Raw genomic sequence first — 14,729 nt, forward strand, 5'->3', positions numbered from 1 at the left:
ATATGTTTAATTATTGAAGTGAAGGTTTTTAGTTTCAACATTAAATGTGTTGATTGAGGACTGTGGAGTAGATAAACACAACACTATTTTAACTCTTCTGTCATAGATTGACCTTAGGAAACTAGTCATTTAGAAAGTACCGGTGAGAAAAATTGTTAATTGCAGATACAAGGTTTATAGAAGCAAAATTCTAACCAATCTGATAGCAGACTGTCATCTTATACTTACAGTATTTTACTGTGCTTCTGTATCAGTGCTCATGGAGGAATCCACATAAACATCAAGCGGGACATAGCCCACTGTCTTAGTGTACTTTACTTATCCCTGCCTTTCTCAGTAAGTGTGAACCTTTCATGTGGATTCTCCAATCTTAATTACTTCTTTTCACACCCTCAGTGCCTCTGACAGTATGGGTATGACTGAGCAAACAAATCAGTCCACGGAGAGGCTCTATTGTTGTTTCTAGGACTACCCCTAACCAGGCACACCGCTGTAAAGCTGCCTCCTGTTAACAGAGAGGCCGTTCCCGAAGAAGAAGGAAAATGAGAAAGAATAGAAGGAGCCACAGAGTTACTGCCTTTTCTTGGGAGATGGAGTCAGTACTGACACAAGGAGGAGAGCCTTTTCCTGCCTCATTCTTTACCATCAACTGGTCATAGACCATCAGAATTCACAGAACATATTTGGGAAGCCAAGGGCAGTCATTGCATCAGGTGTGTTGGACATAATCCTCTGTATTTGGATATATTTTCTCTTTTTTCTTCGACCCCAAATAGAAAAAAAATATGCCTGAATCTCTGGTTCGAGGTTAGGATGCATCAACATGCTATTGGGTATTTGGTACATTTCAAATCAGGACATTGGGGGGAAGCTAGTATATGGTCACCAGCTCTATCAATGTTTGTATCTAAACCCAGGCATCTGGTGGCTCCAGAGTGATGCCCTTGCCAGCCCCAGCCTCCTGCTCTGGATTGCTGAGTGCTTTCTTTTCCACCACGGGCAATGCCATGTAAGTGCGGGCTTTGGGGAGACGAAGGAAACAGTGGGTACAGGTGAAGCCATGGTGGCGTTTCTTAGTTTATTTTCGCTGTGTGTAATTTGAAGTCACTGAACTATCTACTGCTTGAGTCAAAGCAATGTTTCTCTAGTTGGTGACTCTGCCTGTCCCCTAAAAACTTAGTCAAAGTGATTTGTGTACCCACCGAAGTCAGGCAAAGAACCTAGGGTGGGTTGGATAGAGAAATAGAGTCACGGTTATAGAGGCCAGTTGGAATTAGACTTTGGGCTAGTTTTTGCTGAATTCAAACTTCACTGTGGGACAAAGATGTTTCCAGAATCAGAGTAGGCAGGGTTTAGTGCAGAATATGGTTGCCTGGATCCAGAGGGTGTAGGAGAGAAAGTAGAAGACAGTACTGTAAACAGAAAATGTCTTCTGTAGGGGAATGTGTTACAGTAGTGTGCAGGGATATCCTGACTTACTGGGAAACCAGGATATACTTATAGCTGCAATAGGACAGCTTTGGAGGGGTGGAGCCACTATAGGACAGTTCTGGAAGGGTGGAGCTGCAATAGGACAGTTCTGGAGGCTAGAACCACAATAGGACAGCTCAATCCTGAAGAATAGAGCTGCAATAAGACAGCTGTGGAAGCTGGAGTCACAATAGGACGGCTCAGCTTTGGAGGATAGAGCTGCAATAGGACAGCTCAGCCCTGGAGAAAAGGTGTCCTAACTATCCGGAAGCCAGGCTATCTAAGCTGAGTGTGGTGGGGGATGGTCTCCCTGTAGTATATAGCAATCCTGCTCTTCTCCTGGAGAGCCCCTACAGCTAAGTTCTGTTCTGTTCCCTTAAGGAAACATTCTAGCAGAGCTATCTGCTTCTCAGACCCAAGATGCTTTTTCTTTTGCTAACACTCTGCTAAAGGGAAGCCTCAAGCAGAAATGTAGCAATCTCTTCTGGCTCCAGAGAAAAGTTGTTACTTTTTCCTGCCTGGCCCCTTAAGGAGCATCCTAGAAGGTTCTTCTGTTCTGTTCCTCCTTGGTGAGGTCCCCTAGGGAGTGTGTCAGCAAGGTTTTTCAGCTCAGTCCCCTAAGGGATGGCCCAACCAGGTTCTTCGGGTCACCCAAGTCTCTTTTGAGAAAGGGATTTATTTGGGAAGGAGAAATCCAGGAGAGCAGCAGCCTCTGCCAGGGAGGGATTAATGGCAGCTCTTAACTGAGGGGTGGAGAGGCTTATATAGGGCTTCTTAGCGGTGGAGTTTTCCCAGGGAGAAGGGGGATTGGTTAGTTTTTACCTGCTCAGGGATTGGTCAGTTCAGGGGCAGAGATGGCTCTGATTTCATGGCCAAACTGTGTTTCTTTCACTGGTCATTTTTAGCTTTTTGACTCTAATCTTAAAACCAGGGCATGTTTCTTTCACTGGCTCTGATTCTAGGGACAAAGTGTGTTTCTTCCATACTAGCAGGCACACATCCTTAGTCCTGGGTTCATGGATAAAGATGTTCCTCTCCCTGGCCCAGGTCTCAAATACAGATGTGTTTCTTTCACTGGCTCTGCGTTCAGAGTCAGGGTGCTCAGTGACTGGTTGGTTTCCTGCTCCAGCTGTCCCTTTTACTCTATGTCTTCTCCATAGACTCAACCCTGTCTGTAGGAACTCAGGCTCCAACACAGTGGTCAGATAGGCTGGATGTTGCTGGTCAACTGACTTCACAGAATGAAGCCTGCTAAGCCTCCTGGTGACCAAAGTTTTCTGGAGGATTCTTCGGCGGGGTTGTGGGGGTTGAGTTCATTGCTGGGGGATATATGAGAAGTACTGTCCTTACCGCCAATTTCAGGAGTCAGGGGCCACAGCCTAGTATGTGGGGCCCTGGAAGCTGCGGAGGAAGAAATTCTCCTACTCGCCTCCAGGAGCCAGATTTACCTGCCTACGTTTCAATAGCCATGATGCTTATATGATTTATTTTGGCAGCAATAGGAAATTGGTCGAGGTAGGGGCTCTGTTTGGTCACCTGGTTTATGTGTTAGCTCTTACTGGCAAAAAGAAAAAATGATTTGAAAATCAACTTATCAGAAAGAAAGGTTAATATTAGCTCATGGTTACAAAGGTTTTAATTCATGATTGGCTAGGTCCATTGCTTCAGGCTTTTGTTGGGGCAATCAGGACATCGTGGTGGGAACATCTGGTGGAACAATACTGCTCACATCATGACAACAGAAAGCAGAAAGATAAAAAGGAAAAGTCCTGCTCCTGGTAATACAACTTCCTTCTAACAGACTCTACTTCCTGAAAGTCACTACTCTCGGCCATTCCACAGGCTGAATATCAAACTTCAATATCCCACTGAAAGACTTAGGTGAGTATTTTAAGTCCCAACACCCCAGAAAACCTTTGTGGTTCATAAAAGCCTGTGTGTATGTGTGCCTGTCTGTTCCTGGTCATGCTGGTATAGGTCTCCATCTACCTGATTTCCATCTCTAGCTCAAAGTGTACAGATTTCTCTGTACTCAGTGTGAAATCAGCCTGGGCTATTATCACATATTGCCACTGGCATCCGTTTCCCCCAGTTCTGGAGGTTGTAAGCCCACGGTTCTGGTGCTTGGAGATTTGCTTCCTGTATCATAGACAGAGTATTCTGACTGTGAGGCCACTTTGTTCTAGGGCAACATGAGGGACAGAGTTGTCTATGGCCTTTCTCTTTCTGGAAATGTTCACATGTCTCAGTGGGCTCATCGACGGAATTTAACTTGCACGAACAAGTTATGTATCAGCCTGTGCGTTATTATTGGGGCTGGAAAGGTATGCGTCTCTATTTATACAGACAAAATGTTGAGTCATTCTGATTTACACTTTAAAATGGAACTAACTTTTGGTTTGTAGTGTGAAGTCACCCAAGGCAAGGCATAGCCCAATAACCCATAGTTTCGTGTAATGTGGAGTCACTAAGAGCAGTCTATAAACTCATCCCTCCATCTGATTATACCCTTTTGGAAGAAACATGCAGTAAGTTCACAGAAATACCATTTTCACATACATATGCATATGTAAATACATTTTTCAGCTTCTAATGCCAAGGGCACTTTGCTTTTTCTCTCTATTACGTCAAATGCAGCTCTCCCATTGGCTACAGTCACTAACAGAGGGATCGAAAGCACATTGTCAGATACTACCATGGCCGTCTGTATTATATCCTCCCAAGACATTACGTAGGCAGAGCACAGCCAATATGGTGCAGGGCAGGCTCTTTCTCCCATGACCACTGGTTCCTCTGCTACCACAGGGAACCCCTGCTCCGCCTGACTTCAGGGTTTTGGCTGCCTCTCACCAACTACTTGTGATTTTCTCCAACACTTAAGGGGTGGCTGGAGATGACATGACAATTTCCTGGACTTTGTCAGTGATTAGTTTGTCATCTCACTTATTTTTAAGAAATGCTATATAACTGAAATATAATTCCAGAGACATTTGTTAAGTTGCAACAAAATTTCCTCCTCACTCCAAGCAATCAGGACTCATTCTTAGCAGATTAATGGTCCCAGAACGTCTTCTTGCATCACGTTCCCTAAGGCGTAACTGCAATTTCAATGGGACACAAAAGAGACAAAACCCAAGAATAAAGGGTGCAGGTATCTAAGCTGCTAAATTGTGGGCAAAATCAGCAGATGATTGTTCCTGAGTTTTTTACATGCAGATTTGTGTTTGCAATTCACTGAATCATGGGGCAGTTTTTCTGACAAAAATTGGTATTCAGAAATCCATGTGCCTATAGAAACCGAATTGGCAGAGTTTGGCCTATGGGTAGTACAAGTCTCATTGGTGGGTATATCAGCTCATGGTGTCATTAAGTTTATATGCATGGCACTTTTTACAGTCAGTCTCTGGCCTGTCCAAGGGTTGTCTCTGATGTTCTGGATACCTTTCTGCACTAGTGTGGCTACGCTGACGCATAGCAACCACACGCTCAGTGGATGAAGCAACAGAAGTTTACTTTCTCACAGTTGTGGAATTCGGAACTCCTCAGCTTAGAGGCCGCAAGGTTGGTTTCATCTGAGGTTTTTCTCCTTGTTCTGTGGATGCTGGAAAAGTCCTTAAAGAAAAGGTTAGCAACAGTGGGAGATACAGGCAGCAAGTTGTTCATAGCAGCCGGGCGTAGGGTTTGCTTGTCTCTTAGAGACCCACACTCAGGCAGGGCAGGATGCTTGATGGTGTCAGAGAAAGTTTCAGGACAGGCAAGAGTGAAGCAACCTTAGTGAGTTCAAATACTTAGAAAAAGGACAGGATGCAATCCCAAGAAATGGATATTGGCCTCTTATTAGAGACAAACCGGGCTGTCTTTACAATAGCTACATTTGTGATTTTGTAGCCCCCTAAGTTACATTGCTCAAATGATGTAATATAGAACAAGATTCAGAGATTGAGCAAGGTTTAAAATTTAAATGAAATTTAAAATTTGAATATAGATAATTTATTTTTTTAATTTACTTATTTCTCCAATCTAAAAGCATTTCCTTTTGTAAATGAAGCTACAAGGTGGATTTATGAGGTGGTATTTAGGTTTATGGAGAAGGCAGTAGTGCTAATAGGTAAAAGTCAAGATAAACTTACTGGATATGAGCAAGCACAGCTGATTTGTTGTTTTTAGCATCTTTGTTTGGGATGTCTTTAGGAAAACACACATCGTGGTTGGCAATTTCGGGCTTGTGTGTTATGAAGTATTTTTGACTTCCAGTCAGCAGGAATAGCAAACGAGATCCCAGGGACTTCTTGCCTTTCCCGCTTCCTTTCCTCCTCTCTGTCTTCCTCTATTTTTCCATGATGATACTTCGGTGGAGCCATAACCATTGTCATGCTATGTGCCATTTTCTGGAATGTAAGTGAGGATGTTTGTTGGGTTAATGTGTTCAATGAGTTCTCGCTATCCCCCTATTTTTCATGTGTTTTCTTACTCATGTGCCTATGTGTTTCCAATGGAATTTGAGGAATTCATTATAATGAACTTTTTACTTTAACGGGTGGTTCTCAGTTTGTGCCTCATGGCTGGTGCTGTTCACACATGAGATTCAGATTTATCCTGCTTCTGCATTACTCTCAATATGAAGGCAAATGCTGCTTTTAAATGAAGTTATTCAGGGCAAGACACAGCCTGAAAGCCACTGCTTTCAACAGCATGGAGTCACTTACAACAAGGTGTAGTCTGATATCCATATGGCATATTAGTCTGTTCTGTGTAAGCTAGATTGATAGGCTTTCTGGAAGGTTCCAGAAAGTGTCTTGCATTGCTCTGTAGATTCATGGCCTCTGTTTAACAATAGCTACTATTTCTGCATCTTCACCACAGAAGTGTTTATTTTAACCATCCCAGGATATCTTCTGTTTATCTCTTTTTACTTTGCAAGACCTGTGCTCTATATTCTGGCTCCTTTTTGCATGTGGTAGATGCTACAAAGACAGCATAGCAAAACACTGTTTCTTTTGTTTGACAAGTAGCATTATCTCTTTTGAGCTCCAACATAGTGCAGAGTTTCATTTGCTTCTCTGAACACCACAGCATGTTGTATATTGTACTTGGAAGAGACTTAAAAAACTAGAGCTTTATTTTAGAAGCCTCATACAATTCTTGTCTCATCCACGTGACTGTGTGGTTCACACTGTACTCTGTAACCTACATAGCCTGTGTTTTCATCCGCTCATTATTTACAGAGATCTTCCATCCTGGGATGGATCCATGGGTTGCTTACTAAATAAGCATTTTATTGGAGACATGAGTGTGTTTAGCTTGCTGTCTTTGTTTGCTTTCCAACATACCTGGTTCAAGTTTCTCTTTTGCATCCCGTGAAGGAGCCATAGAAGGAAGATGTAAATCTACTTTAAGTGGTTTCCAGTATGTTAGAGAATATAGGTGAATAATTGACTCTCCAGAAAGAAAGTGGACGTTTGTGCCATGACAATGAGACAGACCTGGGCCAGATTCTTATCTCTTACTCCTCTTATATGACACAAATGGAATCTGTACATCCACACTCCATGCAGGTTTCTGTAGCCACAGGCAAACTCCGGTTGAAGAGGCAGCAAGCCAGCCATGATGTCATTTGTGTTTCATGTGGTGAGAATCATGTAATTTACTTTATTTTATTTTTGTGGCTGCTAAGATTAATTTATGAGCAAATTTTCCTTGTTTAAGTTTAAATTAACTGTTAACAATATTAATACCATGTCACATTTATTTCTTGAGTTCTATCTATATTAAGCCCTAATAAATATCTTTCATGGAGGGTACCAGAAAAGCCACCTCTTTTGCAGTGAGGTGGTCTCATACCACACTGCTCCAACTGCAAGAGGAGCATCCTGTAGGAAGCCCCTTTTGCCACCTTTAATCAAATCTAAATGTCACCTGAGGAAGGCCAAGTGTCTTCTATAGGTTGCTACCCCTCTTTTTCACAGTGTGCCATGGGAGCCTGGACAGGAACTCCGCACATCAGTCCTTCTTTCTCTGGGCATGTCCTCCTTCCCTACGAAGGCCGTGCCTCCCCAGACTGTGGACTACTTTTCAAATGTTGGCATAAATTCTTTCCTACTAATTTTTTTGTTTATTTGTTTTTGCAAGACAGGGTTTCTCTGTAGCTTTGGAACCTATCCTGGAACTTGCTCTGTAGACCAGGCTGGCCTTGAACTCATGGTGATCTGCCTACCTCTGCCTCCTGAGTGCTGGGATTAAAGGCGTGTGCCACCACTGCCTGGATAATTTTTACACACACACACACACACACACACACACACACACACACTACACATATTCACCACTTGACACTCACAAGACTGAATAGCATTACTCTGTGTCAGTGGGCTGTAAGAAAGGGGCTGGTTAAAAGGCTCAGAAGGTAAAAGTGCTTGCCACAGAATCCTGACAACTTTTGTTTGATCCCTGGGACTCACATAAAGATATAAAGAGAGAATCAATCCCACAGTAATGTCCTATGATCTCGCATTCATGCCTTGGCATATGCACTCCCAATGCACAATAATATTAAAATTTTTTTTAAAGAAACTAATATGTTGGAGAGGTCTTGCTAAAACTAGTTGAGGATTGTTCCAATTTGGTTTCTTGATGTGGGATGTCCTTCTGTATGCTGTGAATACATGTTGCTTTTATTAGTTGATGAATGCAGTTGTTTTGGCCTATGGCAGGGTGGGAATCAAAACAGAGATATGGAGAGAAAGAAGGCAGAGTCAAGGAGACGCCATGTAGCCGCCAAAAGGCTAAGATACCAGAACATTACCGGTAAGCCACGGCCACATGGTGACACACAGATAAGTGAAAATGGGTTAATTTAATTGTGAGAGCTAGTCAATCATATGCGTGCGTCATTGGTCAAACAATTATAATTAATATTAAGCCTCTGAGTGTTTATTCAGAAACTGGCAGACAAAGCGAAACTTTCCCTTACAGCTTTTCTGGTTGTGATGAAGACTGTGACCAAAAGCAATTTGCTAGAAAGGGATTTATTTCATCTCCATCTTTAAAGTTCATCACTGCGGAAAGCCAAGGTAGGACCTCCGAGCAAGCACTCGAAGTGAAACCTAGAATGGATTCCCCCTACCGGCTTGCTTCTCATGGCTCACTCTGTTTGATTTCTTACTTCTTACAGCGCCCAGCTGACACGGCTGGAAGTGGGCCACATAAAACCTTCCTGGAGAAAATGCCCCACGGACATGCTCACAGACCAATCTGAGGGAGGTAATTTGTCAGTCGCGGTTTCCTCTTCCAGAGTGACCCCGGTGTGTGCCAAGCTGATGAAATCTAACCAGCCCAGGGATGAAATACAGCGTCTGTGCACGTTATACCCGAGCTGCATGCAGGAAACCCAACTGTGAGCATGAAGAAAACTTGCAGAAGGACTGAGGCTGTGATTTGCACTGCTGCTTGTTAGGAGGGAGGTAACTGGTAAAGCTAATTAGCGACCTTTAGGAGCCCAGTGCGCATTGATGCGGACTCCTGTTTACAGACGGGAGCCGGCGCTGCTCACGTGCTACTCAGTGACTTCCAAGTAAAGTGTGAGCTTAAAGGTAGTTGACAAATATCCCAAGTTCAGGACATTATGTTTCTTTTCCTTTCTTTCTCATTTTTTAATGTTCTTTAAATATTTGAAATGAGGTCTTGCTCTGTGATTCAGGATGGCCTTTTAACTCACAATGAATCCCAGCTGTCATACAACCTGATCAATGCCCCGGATTATGATAAGTTATGTGCTCCCTCTGATGTCATGGGTGGGTACCTGATCAGATCGTCATAGGTAAGAACCCCACATAGAAAGGGTTCCACAGCAGCCGTGCAGACTGGCATGCATACACACCGTTATCTTCTTTGTGTGCCCCTGGTTAAACCCTCTGAGTTCTTTTCCTTCTGTGATTGGACTAGTCACATGACTGACAAACAGCCAGCTGCCACTTTGAGGTCTTTACTTATATCCGCTGGCACTGCTACAGTTTTCCCGTTGGCTCATCCCCTGGATTTACTCTAATTGGTAGCTTACTTCTTCTAGGAACTTCTCAAGAAAGGTACCTAGATGACAAATTGTGTTGTGGATCTGGAAATGATATTCTGTTGTTCTCAGATACGATTTACCTTTTAAATATCATCGGGATATTTACATATGACATAATAGCCCCCTACATACCAAATCCCTGTATTACTGGAAAGGGGTCCCCTTCTTTTCATATGATAAGGAAAGTAAGATACAAGCAATTACAACTTCATTGGATCATAGAATTGTTGTGGTACAATGGGATTTGAGTAGAGGTAACAAGTCAGTAGTTGATGGGATGGTGGCATTTACTTCCCAGGACCATTTCTGGTCCTGCAGTCTTTGAGCAAGGACTCATTTGCCTGCAGGAGAAGCAGAAGCCCCGGGATTCGGGACTGTCAGAAGGAACTGTCCTGGTGTATCATATACCCATCTGTTTATATCACAATGGTATAACTCCAAGGACTCTGAGAGACAAAAGCATGTGTACTGCTTCTTAGAATTAGCCCTTTGAGACAGAAGCATTATATAGTCCTACTCAGGTGATGTTATTAGGAAAAATTTCATATTCATGAATGCAGGAGGCAAAGAGTTTAAAGTTTCTTCCTTCTTCGTTGGTCGTTCAATGTTGTCTCACATTTTTTCATGAAACAATGTGATGTCATGTTTTATTCATGAATTCTTCATCTACCATAGTCCTTACCACCTACTTGTAAGCACTAGATGGTCCTTCATGTGTACAGTTTAATATAAACTGTGTGCATATCTCTCTCACCAATGAAGATAAGGTGAGAACCTCAATGCTGGAAAGAGAACACACTAGACACCCCACCTCTTTGCCCAGGAAGCTGCAACTGGAGAGCCATGGCCTACCCACAAATGCTACCACTATGGGCAGCTGTCAGAAGCTATCACTTCTGACCCAAAACCTGAAGTGTTCCCAACAGAGTTCTTCTAATTCTCCATCTGGAGAAGTCTCGGGATATTTGTGTGGAGGAGTGTGTGTGTGTGTGTGTGTGTGTGTGTGTGTGTGTGTGTGTGTAAGAGAGGGGGGTGGAGAGTATCACAGAGAACACAACACATCAAAAGACAGCCTTTGGGTGCTGGTCTTCACCTTTCCACCTTGTCTGAGACAAGCTCTCTTTGATGCTGTGTAAACTAGGCTAGTTGACTCCTGATATTCTGGAGATTCTCTGGTTTTTACCTCTCATTTTCCAGAGCATTGATACAGTAGGATTATAGATGCCTGATAATATTTTAAATATGTTCTTAGTAACTAAACACAGGTCATTAGATTTGTGTGACAAGTATTAATATACACTGAGCCATATCCCCAGCCCTCAGAAAAGTTTAAGGATTATAAAGCAAAGGCCCTTAGGTGTTGCAAGGACAGAAGCCACTTGGTTGTTCCCAGCTGCTCAGCCCTGAAATAATCACACAGAAACTGTATTAATTAAATCATTGCTTGGCCCATTAGCTCTAACTTCTTATTGGCTAACTCTTATATTAGTTTAACCCATTTCTATTAATCTGTGTATTGCCATGTGGCAGTGGCTTACCAGCAAAGTTTCAGCATGTCTGACTCTGGCAGCTCCATGATGTCTCTTCGACTCTGACTTCTTCCTCCCAGCATTCAGTCCAGTTTTCTCCACCTACCTAAGTTCTGCCCTAACAGCAGGCCAAGGCAGTATCTTTATTCATTAAAAACAACACATAGACAGAAGGACCTCCTATACCGCTTAGGAAGCCCCAGTCATCGTTTTGGCCATTCAGTTTATACTTCTCTCAACCATCAGATCAAAATTTAGACAACAGAACATATTTTTGTTTATTTAATTTGGCAAGTTCTTTATACTACACAACTGAGAATCAGCATCTCAGATCAGAAGCTCTGAAAACAAACTCCTAGTATTTTGTTGTCCATTTCATGATAACTGCTAGATAGATTGCATGAATTTGTAGAACAAGAAAAAAATGTAAGATATATTTATATGCATCCACCATGTGTGTTTTACCATCTCAGGAGATCACTTCATCAATAAGCAGAAGGGAACTAATTTGGGATGGCTGTTCTTGGTTGGCAACTTGACTACATTTGGAGTTAACTGAAACCCAAAATATTGAGGGGCACACTTGTGAGGGATATTTGCTTATTTGAAGTGGGAAGCTCCACTTCTAATCCAGATCTTTGAGGTAAAAAGACACACCTTTAACCTGGGTCATGCCTTCTGCTGGGAGTCAACATAGGGAAATGGAAAAAGAAAATTTTTGCTCTTGCTGAATCTTACATTAGGACATGGAAGGAGAAAACGTTTGCTCTTTGCATTCATATCCTTGTCTCACTAGCAAGTCCATTACTTCCCTGGTATTAGATCCTAATTCTTCCAGGTTCTGGCATATGCTGAAGACCAGCAGAGACACCCCGCTTTGTGGACTGAACAGCTACTAGATTATTGGATCTTCCAATAGACAGCTATTGTTGGATTAGCTGGACCACAGCCTCTAAATCTCAAATCTCTCTATATCTATATCTATATCTATATCTATATCTATATCTATATCTGTGTGTGTGTGTGTGTGTGTGTGTGTGTGTGTGTGTGTATGGTGAGAGAGAGAGAGAGAGAGAGAGAGAGAGAGAGAGAGAGAGAAAGAGAGAGCCCTGACTAATACACTAATACAGTATCTAAGAGTCTATCCAATTTCTTTAACGTTACTCCTGTGTTAATCCTTAATGTCTCCATGGCTGGGCTGGGCTCTGGATAGGAAGCACCGTGCAAAGATGTACATCTTCTTATTGTTTTAATCAGTCAGTGTGCTCTCCACCATTGAATTAACAATATATTTGTGTGAACAAAGAGGTATAACGGTCACCAACTCTAGGACAAGTATCCTCTCTCCAGGAGCTATGACAACTCTAGGATGCAGCTCAGACTGGGAACATGTGCTCAGCATGGCGAATGCTCCTGACTTTGATCCCCATCAATAACAACAACAACAACAAAAGATTATAAGAAGTAGGGGCTGCCGAGGTAGATCTATGGCTGAGAGTGCTTAATGCTCTTACAGAGGACTCAGGTTCGGCTTCCAACACTCGTATGACAACATACAACCTATAACTCTAGTTCTAGGGGATCCAATGCCCTCCTCAGCATCCTTAGGCTCCTGTGCTTGTGGTGCAAATAAACCCAAACAAGCTCACATATACATATATTCTTAATTAAAATAAACAAAAACTTTCCCCAAAGATATAACAGAGACCATATATATTTACATGCATACACATGCACAACAATTTAAAAGTGCATTGTCTTTACTCCTGATGGCAGCCTTGGACATATGTGTGTTTTCCATATGTCTCACATGCGTGTCCATGAAAACCTTCTGCAGAAGAGTAGCATGTGGGAGAATCTCCCTTCCCTTTGATTTTGAAATTCCTATCATGGTACTTAGAGAATGTTTTTCTTTCCTTTTTTCTCTCTGGATTTTCAGGAAGCTCAATTTCATCATTTTCTAACTTTAACCCGTCTTCTGAAGATCTGCACACAAGCATGGAGAGTGTTTATAAAAAGAGCACATTACATGCTTCATGGAAGCTTTACCTGTGATAATAGCCTCAAATCATAGGCTTCTGTTTCCTTCCTGGAGGTTTGATTTCCTTTCTATTTCATGAAAGATTGCATTCTCTAAAACAACCTCCATTTATTTTATGGGCGCATCCACACTTCTTTTCTTTCTAGACTCCATTATGTCTTATTTCACAATAGTATTCAAATTATTTATATGCATTTCTTACTTATACATTTACTTTTTATCGTGGAGTATGAATAGAACTCAGATAAAAAATATTCACTATAGAATAAGAAGAGAAAGTTAATGCAGAATATCAGACAGTTCTTGGTATTGATCTTCCCTCCTTCCAGGCTCAAGTTTTTAAAATAATTTCCACTGTCCCTTCTTGAAAATATCTCATGAATATTTTCACCTCTCACCTAGTAGAGAGTTGAAGCCCTCACTGGAATATCATCTTTCCTGTCTGGTTGCCTCTGGCCGTAGGAAGATTCCATGAATCATTGTTCCTGCACATTCTGGGGGCTACAAGGTGGAGCTGTTAGGGACAACGAACTTCCTAAATTAAGATGTGAGCAGGACCCATGTCCATTGCCCTGCCATGGGTATTGGTGTTTTAGCCAGAGGATTCAACTATTGAATGTCTTTAGAAAGCTGCTGATTTGGCGGAGATGGTCCTGGAAACGTAGTGACCAGATATCGATTACTGACTGTCCTAAGGGTATTGGAAGAAGAAAAGAATCATCTCGTCCTTTTGGAAAATATTTTTGAGTCATATCTTCTGAAATAGAATTATCAAAGTGAAAACATGAATCCTCTAGTTAATATGAAGGTGGATGTTTACATGGCGGACAAGAAAAAGTGAGGGTCCCACCTGCTATTCTGTTCCATATAATCTTAAAGTCAGAGGTTGCAAACTTAACTTGCCCAGGTTCTGAAGTTTACCAAAATCGTTCTCAGAGCTCCGGAGATTGCCATGCTCATGCATGGTCCTTGTCCTCTTTGTAAAGGATAAAAATGAGAAGCTGGTGTGTTAGAGTAGTCAAGGAGTCTGGAAACTAGATGAAGCATCAGATTCTCTGAAACACAGTTTAAGCTTTGAAACATTCACATTTCAGCCATCCTCAATCTGCTTCTCACTATGCAGTTAAGCTGTAACTGGAAGCTGTAACTGGGGTTAAGGACAAACTGCCAATGGGGGCTTTAAACTGAGTATCCCAGCAAAGGATGAGCTGATGATAGCAAATAGAAGTATCCTAGTCAGAGCCAGTAAAGCTAAGAGGTAAACTCTGTAATACACAGGACTAACCATTCCTCATTTCAAATACCCTCCCTGATCTTCCTGCTGTGTAGAGAGCCTTTAGCTGCTATCACAAGATCAACAATAATGAATTTAACGAAGTAGTTCTTTCTCAGTTGACCAAGCAAGGCATAAGAAAACTTCCAACCCAAGACTCAAAATATCCTGGGCAGAATCCAGTTTTCAAACCTCCTACAATAAAAGCTACAAACAACAAGACATAGGGAGACAGGTTCTTTGTTATTTTCCCAGTTCTGCACCTTGCTCCTTCTTGCAAGCTGCGCTGTTCTTTCCCTGTTATCTGGACTCAAGCTCCCCTAGCCTTTCACAGTATCTCCATTTTTG

The sequence above is a fragment of the Myodes glareolus genome, chromosome 6, assembly GCF_982192425.1.
Source record: "Myodes glareolus chromosome 6, mMyoGla1.1, whole genome shotgun sequence".
Classification (NCBI taxonomy): domain Eukaryota; kingdom Metazoa; phylum Chordata; class Mammalia; order Rodentia; family Cricetidae; genus Myodes; species Myodes glareolus.